Source organism: Onychomys torridus, chromosome 2 (assembly GCF_903995425.1).
Source record: "Onychomys torridus chromosome 2, mOncTor1.1, whole genome shotgun sequence".
In the NCBI taxonomy this organism is placed as follows: Eukaryota; Metazoa; Chordata; class Mammalia; order Rodentia; family Cricetidae; genus Onychomys; species Onychomys torridus.
In genome coordinates, this window is record NC_050444.1 from 14,586,616 (window position 1) to 14,594,396 (window position 7,781).

Here is a 7,781-nt window from a genome sequence, read left to right on the forward strand (position 1 = left end):
CCAGGCCATGCCAGTTACCACAAGAAAGATATTTCATTCCTACAAACATCTAAACACAACGGATAGCTGAGAGCTGTCCACATCAGATCATTTCAACATTTTAGTAGCGTATGTATTACATTTTTATGCATTAATTTTAAAAGGTAACACGTGTGTAATTAAGAATCCATGATTCTAGCAAATAGAGTAGAAGGAAACTCCCTCCTTTCGGTTGTCCCTTGGGGCCAGTTCCCCATTCAGAGACAATCATTGTTATGAGGATGCAGCTTTCACCTGCCACTTCCAAGATACACACAGAATGCTTATGCAAAACACACATACACATGTGCTCGACTTTTATTTTTAAATCCAAATGAAATGACCATCTGCTTAGTGTACTGTTCTATGTTGTCCGATCTTTGTAGAAATATATGTTGGAGATTGTCCCATGTCAGGATGCCAGGCATTCCTCCGTCTTTTAAGTTTCCACAGCATTCCTGGATGTATTGTTGTTTACCAAGAATCCATAAATGTTCAGGTCGTTTCCACCCATCTGCTCTAACAAATAATGCTTGAACCCAACTGTTTTTTGCTTGCTTTGTCCTGTCTGTGTATCACTAAGTGCCTGGTGTCCTTGGAGATCAGAAGAGGAAATCTGTTCCCCTGAAATTGGTGGGATAAACTGTTGTGAGCTGCCATGTGGGTGCTGGGAATAAAATCCAGGTCCTCTGGAAGAGCAGTCTATATGCTTTTAACCACTGGGCCCTCTCTCCAGCCATTGTTTAGTTTTTGAGGGATCTTTCTATTTCATTGCATTTTTGCCCATGTCTTTAAGACTGATTAAATAATAATAATAGCCTTTGTGATCTTTAATGTCTCATGGTATACCCCAGTTCATATCTAATATTGGTGATTTGTTCTCTCTCCCTTAATCCATCTCACAGTAGGACAATCAAATGTATTGATTTTTATACTAAAATGACTTTGGCCTTGTCGGCCCTCTCTGCTGTGCATTGGGCTTCTGGTTTATCATTTTTCTGATATCTTTCAAGTCCCTCCCTTTTACATCCTTTGGGTTAGTTTCTAGTCTCTCTCTGTGTGGGAAGGCTACTCAGCCTTTTGATTTTCAGCCTTTCTCCTTTATTTTTTACTTTCGATTTTTTTCCTTTATTAAGAAATTTTCTACTCACTCCACATACCATCCACAGATCCTCCCTCCTCCTCCCTCCCCACCCCTATCCTCTTTCTTGAGCCACCCCGCATCCCCACATCCCCCAAATCAAGGTCTCCCATGGGGAGTCAGCAGAGCCCAGCACACTGAGCCTAGGCAGGTCCAGGCTCCTTCCCACTGCACAAAGGCTGTGCAAGATGTCACACCACAGTCACCGGATTCCCAGAAGCCTGTCCATAGACCAGGGACAGATCCTGATCCCAAACAGTTCGAGGCAAACAACTGTCTTCCGTATCCAGAGGACCTAGTCCAGTCCAATGGGGGCTCCACAGGCACCAGTCCACAGTTCTTGGGCTTCCACCAGTGTGGCCGGTCATCTCTGCCCATCCTCCCATCATGATCTCGATGTCCCTCTCCTGCAAAATTCCTCCTCCCTCTCATAGATTGGATTCTTGCAGCTCAGCCTGGTGCCTGGCCGTGGATCACTGGACAAAAGCTCTATGATGACAGCTAGATGTAGCAGGAATCTTAAAGAGTCTTATTAATGAAATCAAACCTGAGGCCAGTTATTGGGGTGAATGCTAGAAGATCAGAGAAGCAGAACAAGCCACATCTTCCTTACCTCACCAGTTCCTCAGCTGGTCTTGTTTCCTCACACTGCAAGCTTCTCAGTCCTCATCCAAATGAATCTCAGCTGAACTGTGCTATTCCAAAGCCTAAAACCTTAACTAGCAAAATGCTTAACTAGCTCTGGTTCCTGGTTTTCACGCCTTATATATCTTTCTCTTTTCTGCCATCATTTCCTGGGATTAAAGGCGTGAGTCACCATGTCTGATTGTTTCCAATGTGGCCTGGAACTCACAGAGATCTGCCTGGCTCTGCCTCCCGAGGGCTGTGATTAAAGGCGTGTGCTACCACTGCCTATCCTCATGTTTAATATTGTGGCTGTTCTGTCTCTGACCCCAGATAAGTTTATTAGGGTGCACAATATTTTGGGGAACGTAATACCACAGCTAGGTTATTTGCTAGACCCGTTACCAGAGTAGACCAGTCTAGGCACCCTCTGGACCACTGCCAGCAGATCAAAGTGGGGTCATCTTTGTGGATTCTTGAGAGCCTCCCCAGCACCCTGCCTCTTCCCATTCCCAGGATGTCCTCAGCCTTTCTCCTTTTTTAATGGCTACTGTACACTTCCCTCTGAGAATAGGCTAGCCACACCCTGCAGTATTTTGACTATGGTCAGTTAATCAAAATGAGAAGGGTGTTTATTAATTTGTACACATATGGAGAGACATTACAGTCATCTTTTTGTCAGGGATATTATCTTAATAAAGCCGTGGTTAGAGAACATATTTTCATGATTTGAATCCCCTGACATTTGTTACACTTTCCTCGATGGCTCAGTGTATGGCTTTGCTTTGTGGGAGCTGTTGACTCTGCAGATATAAGCTCCTGTTTTCTACCAATCTGTTAATGTATGACTGTCACTCATGCAGAGCAACTGGTCCTGGTACTTCCTGCCTTCTGTGGACCGCTCTCACTCACTGAGAATTGTGAGGTGTGCCTCTGTGCTTCCACTAGGGCCATGGGCCCTTCTCCTTCTCCATATAAGGTTTCTATTTTGTTTCTCCAGCTAGCTTGTTATATCTCTGTTTATAGTTATGCTCATGGCAACATTACTTAATGTCAGTATGGCTTAATAGAACTACCTTTTTTCTTAAGTTAATGTTTGTATGTTGTGTCTTTATCTTTTTCTTTTCAATTTTTTTTGTTCTCTTATTTTGATATGCATTTCTTACAACCAGCATATATTATGCTTTAGTAGGAGAATGTAATTACTGGCATAACCTTGATTTACAGTTCCTTGGTTTTCCTAACTTTCTTTGTGGCCATACTTTTTATCTTTCTTGCCTGTTTCTTCATATCCTGTCTTTATCTACTTACACTCCTCTCCAACATCAGCTTGGCAGCTATACCATTACTGACAGATCAGATCCAGGGTCAGCCAGGAGATCCTTGTGGCTGGAGTTAGATGAGCACATGAGAGCACTGTGGATGACATCAGAGGGGTAATAAGGGTTACAATGAAGTGGCAAGGAGTAAGTAGAGTGATGTCACTAAGGCCTTATTGCAAGGATTTTCGCTCATTAATGCAACATAAAACTCAATTTAAGAGAAACTATGGTAGTTGAATATTAAATCTACCTTTATACTATTTATATAATATTTCCAGTGTTCAATATAAACCACATGCTGTATTAAATATGCTGTATCTTATGTGTCAGGTTTTATCTGATAGTAGACATAAGAAGATCATTTAGTCTACATCAGAGTGACTAAATCTGCTTCTCTTTCACTTTGCATATTATAATGAAAAAAATAAATGAGGGAAAACTTGTACCTGCAACAGTTCAGAATTATGCTTGGGATGTTATGTGTGCATAGCACACACATTCTTCAGCTGATCATCTTTACATTTGTGATGGATCAACCCTTCTCAGAAGGAGGATGTTAGCTAACTCAACCCCTGTGCAACAATCAGGAGGCTGGGTAATTTATTTTATTTTGTAGACAATTTGGCCAGAAAGCTGAAGATTTATTGATGTAAGGTAAAATATTAGCTGGCAGGTAAAAATCAGCCCTTTAATGGATGTGATTAGAACAGCAGCTGGGCTGAACTGCAGTGTTTGCAACATTGGTGGAATTAATAGACCTTAGAACATTTAAGGAATCAATTAAAAGTTTTCTTTGGGAGTCTAAAAACAGTGTACGTTCATATGCTTAACTTAAAAAAGAGCATGTGGAGAAGAAATGGCCATGGCTTGTGTTGGAAAGGCATGTAAAGAGTCTAAGATGTCCTGTCTATTTCTGGATTCAGCCAGCTTCAGCAGGAATCTCTGGTGGTCTGAATAGCAGGATTCTTGGAACACAGACCCTGATCTTTGCTTCCAAGAATTAAGCAGTAGGATTGAGCACGAGCAATTGAATTGGGTGTCCTGGCCACATTCCCAAAGGTCTGCAACCTCGTTAACCTTTGAAAAGAGCCAGCTTCCCACCAGGACAGGAGCACATAGGGAGGTGGTAGTTTCTGAAGCGTGTTCTTCTCTATAATGGTCACCTCAAAGACCTTGAACAGTTTCAGTCCTGAAGTTTTGAACTGAATCTTGTATATAAGTCATTGGGAGGAATTAATTGGCCAGCATAATGTACAAACACATAGATTTTATCTAGCAGTTCTCAAACTAGATTAATTAACTTCCACTCTCCCCACTAACAAACAAATTAAACACAGTTTATAATGGTGGAACTTTATGCTTTTATCTCCTAGAAAGAGTCAAGAGAAGTGTTTATTGCACTCATAATCACTCTGTATGCAAACTTGAAGCTTTCTCTTTAAATAAGTACAAAGTAGAAGCACAAAATAAAATGGTGTGTGTGTGGAGTATTTAGTTCAGGCTATGCTCCTCTAGAATACTTTTTTAATATAGAAAATAGATTCATGCTCCAAAAGTTTTCACTTGCTCATACATTATCTGTATCCTACACATTCTGTGCACCAATTTTAATCAGGGTACAGAACTGATAGAATGAATATATATTACAAAGGAGACTTATTAGATTAGTTATATGATACACATCAAGTAGAATGTCCATGAATGGCTGTCTGCATGCTTGAGGGTTTCAGAACCTGGTGTCAACTAGGTGTTGGTGAATGTCTCAGCAGCTCTGATCTGGAGATGAAGGCCTGAGGATTATTTGAGAGCCACTAGTCTTCAGTCCATGTTCAAAGGCTGAAGAAGCTGGTCTCTAATGTCAGCATAGGATGGAGGCACCAGTGACAGAGTCGGAGTAGAAGCCCTCACTAGCAAGGAGTGAAGGCAAGCTAAAGACCTCATACCTTAACCTCTTTTTGAAGAGGTGTTTTTCTTAGACTGTTTTCTATCTGGGTTGCCAATGGGAGGGGCTACCAATTCTGGAGGAAGGAGTTTCTAATCAGTTCATCTTTCCAGGAAATGCCCTCACAGACCTGCCCTGGACCATGTGTCTTAGTTGAGCCCATTTGATTCACAGCCACAACTTATCAACATAAGCTTTTTTCTTATGATGGGTAAGAAGCTGGGCAGGGTCAGATATTTCAGTGAGAACTGCAGGTTTTGGGTGGAAGTATTGAGGCTCTTTCAACCTGTAAAACTTCATTACTGTCCATGGAATTCGATGCTCTAATGCCATGACCTAAGCACCCAGGGACTTTCTTGATCTCACAACACTCAACCATTTCCTGACTGTTCTTCCTTTGGACAGGAGCAAGTGGGGTTGATTCAGGAACTGTGCCCACTCTAAAGTCTGAATTTATCTTCTGAACCGTGCTCTATAAAGTTTGGGGACCTTTGGAAATTTTGCTCATAGCTGTAATCTGCCTTTCTAGTTTGTCCCCATGGGCTTTAAGGCCAGGGTTGTGTCTACTCCAAGATAAAAGGGATGACTACTCTAGACTGGGATTTGAGCCCTAGGAGACAGTTGAGCTTAGACCCATGGGATGTCTACAAATATGTGCCTAGGCTTCTCAAAGCCCCCAGAAGCACAGGGGAATTCCCATTTTACCCCACCCCATCTCTTGAGTCAGGAACATGTCTTCTGTTTTAATATCTACTATGGTGCCTTCTCCCGGAATCTGTGGCAATGTCCTCTCACTAGGTACCAGCCGATTGTCATAAGTCATTTCCATCTCTCCCAGCGGCTTTTGTTGTCTTCTGTTGGCCTAATCACTGGTGCTTGCAATGATGGATGGTTCACGGAGAAGGGAGTGAGGAAATGACTCCATGTGCATGTGTGTTTGCAGGTAGCAGAGGGAAGAAAGAACACAGATACACACCTCAATGAATGCCATGAAACTGCAGAACGTGGAAGCTGAATATTCTCCTGAGGTCCACAGTATTGATCAATTAACCATTTGAAGATTCCTCAACAAAGAAGGCATTCCATGTGAAAAATACCAAGAGAATAAATCCCTTTCTTTCAGACAAAAGCTTGTCTTCCAGACAAAAAAATTAACACATAAATATTTCATCCAAGAGTCCAGATCCTGGGGACTGGTGGGACATGCAGGCAGAAAGAGAAATTAATCTCACTAATTCAGAAAAATGTACCAATTTGAGAAAAAGAAAGTGTCTGTGTTTAAATGTGGAAAATTATATATTACACTGCCATGGCTGGGAGAACGTAAATCTGGCCCTTATCACCAACTACCTGCGTGATCTTCGTGGGATCTCAGAGAGCTTGCCTAACCACTGTCGCCTTCAGATTCCTCATTTGCAAAATCACCAGGCTGCCACCCCAGCAGCTCATAAGGCATTTGTGAGTGCAAGGAGAAAGAAAGTACACTCTGTCTTGTATGTTGCTGTACACTGTCTATATTGTCTAGTCACACCTGTCTCCCAAGTTCAGTTTATATCCAAGATTGTATTTTGTCAGGATCAGTAAATATGTGGGTCATTGTGTTATTTTTCTCAATCACCTATTGCTCTCAGAACATAAAATTTATTGTCTAAATAAAAATAATATTCACATACTTCTGCTAGCAGTTTATACCAACTTTGGTCTGTTTTATTTTGTTGATAGAGCTTTCTATATACTGTGGTGATGTAAATAGATTGCACCGAGGTAACCCAAGGACAAAACAAACAGTGTGTGCTATAAGGAGGACTGGTCCTAGGAACTGGAGTAGCTTAAGATTGGGAACAGCAGTGTGGCATCATTCAGCTGTGATGTACCTTAGGCATCATAGCACTTAGCTTATTGGAACCCCTGGTTCCCTTTCTTAAAAATAATATTTAAAAAATTTGGTCATTGACATAATGTTTTGAATATATATTTCCTAGGATTTCTTCTGGTTCTAAATTGTAAGCTCCTGAATCTGCCATGTGTACACCTCTGCTTTCCTTCCCAGCCAGGGCTTCAGTTCTCAAAACAATTAACCAATCAGTTAGATAGTATATTCATTCAACATTTCTTTTTAAATCCCAACTTTATGTCAACTCTGGGTAATGGGGTCACTGGAAAAAAAAGACAGGCAGGAGCTTGAGCCTCCTGCTCAGTAGCAAAGTGGGTGAATAAGTGAATGAGAAAAAGATCTGGAACATGAACATGTCATATAAAATGCAAACTTTTACTTCACAAAATTAATCAGATATTTTCACCACCCAACTCCCAAGAAAACACAGAATATACTTTGCAGTGGGCTAAGCATTCATCTACATCTTGATCAACTGCATTGATAGGAAAAAGATCCTAATGAGATGGAAATAACAGGACATCACACATCTCACAAAGCCTTATCAGTTCAGCAAACTACCATCTATTTAAAAGATTAAAAAAAAACCCATACTTGCTCAGAACTCATCAATAAGCAAGGCAGAGGACTTGCAAGTGGAATGCCTGCACTGGCCACATTGTGCCAAGCAGAGCACAATTTGGGCACTGCAGAGACAGTGGGATCCTTGGGGCTCAGGGCTTAGCATGGCTGGCTGTAGTTGTGATGGGCCATGGGGGTCCAGGCCCCAGCTCCTTCCTATGCTCTATTTTTATTGTAAATACCAGACTTTATTTCCCCTTGATCTAGTGTTGTCAGAAA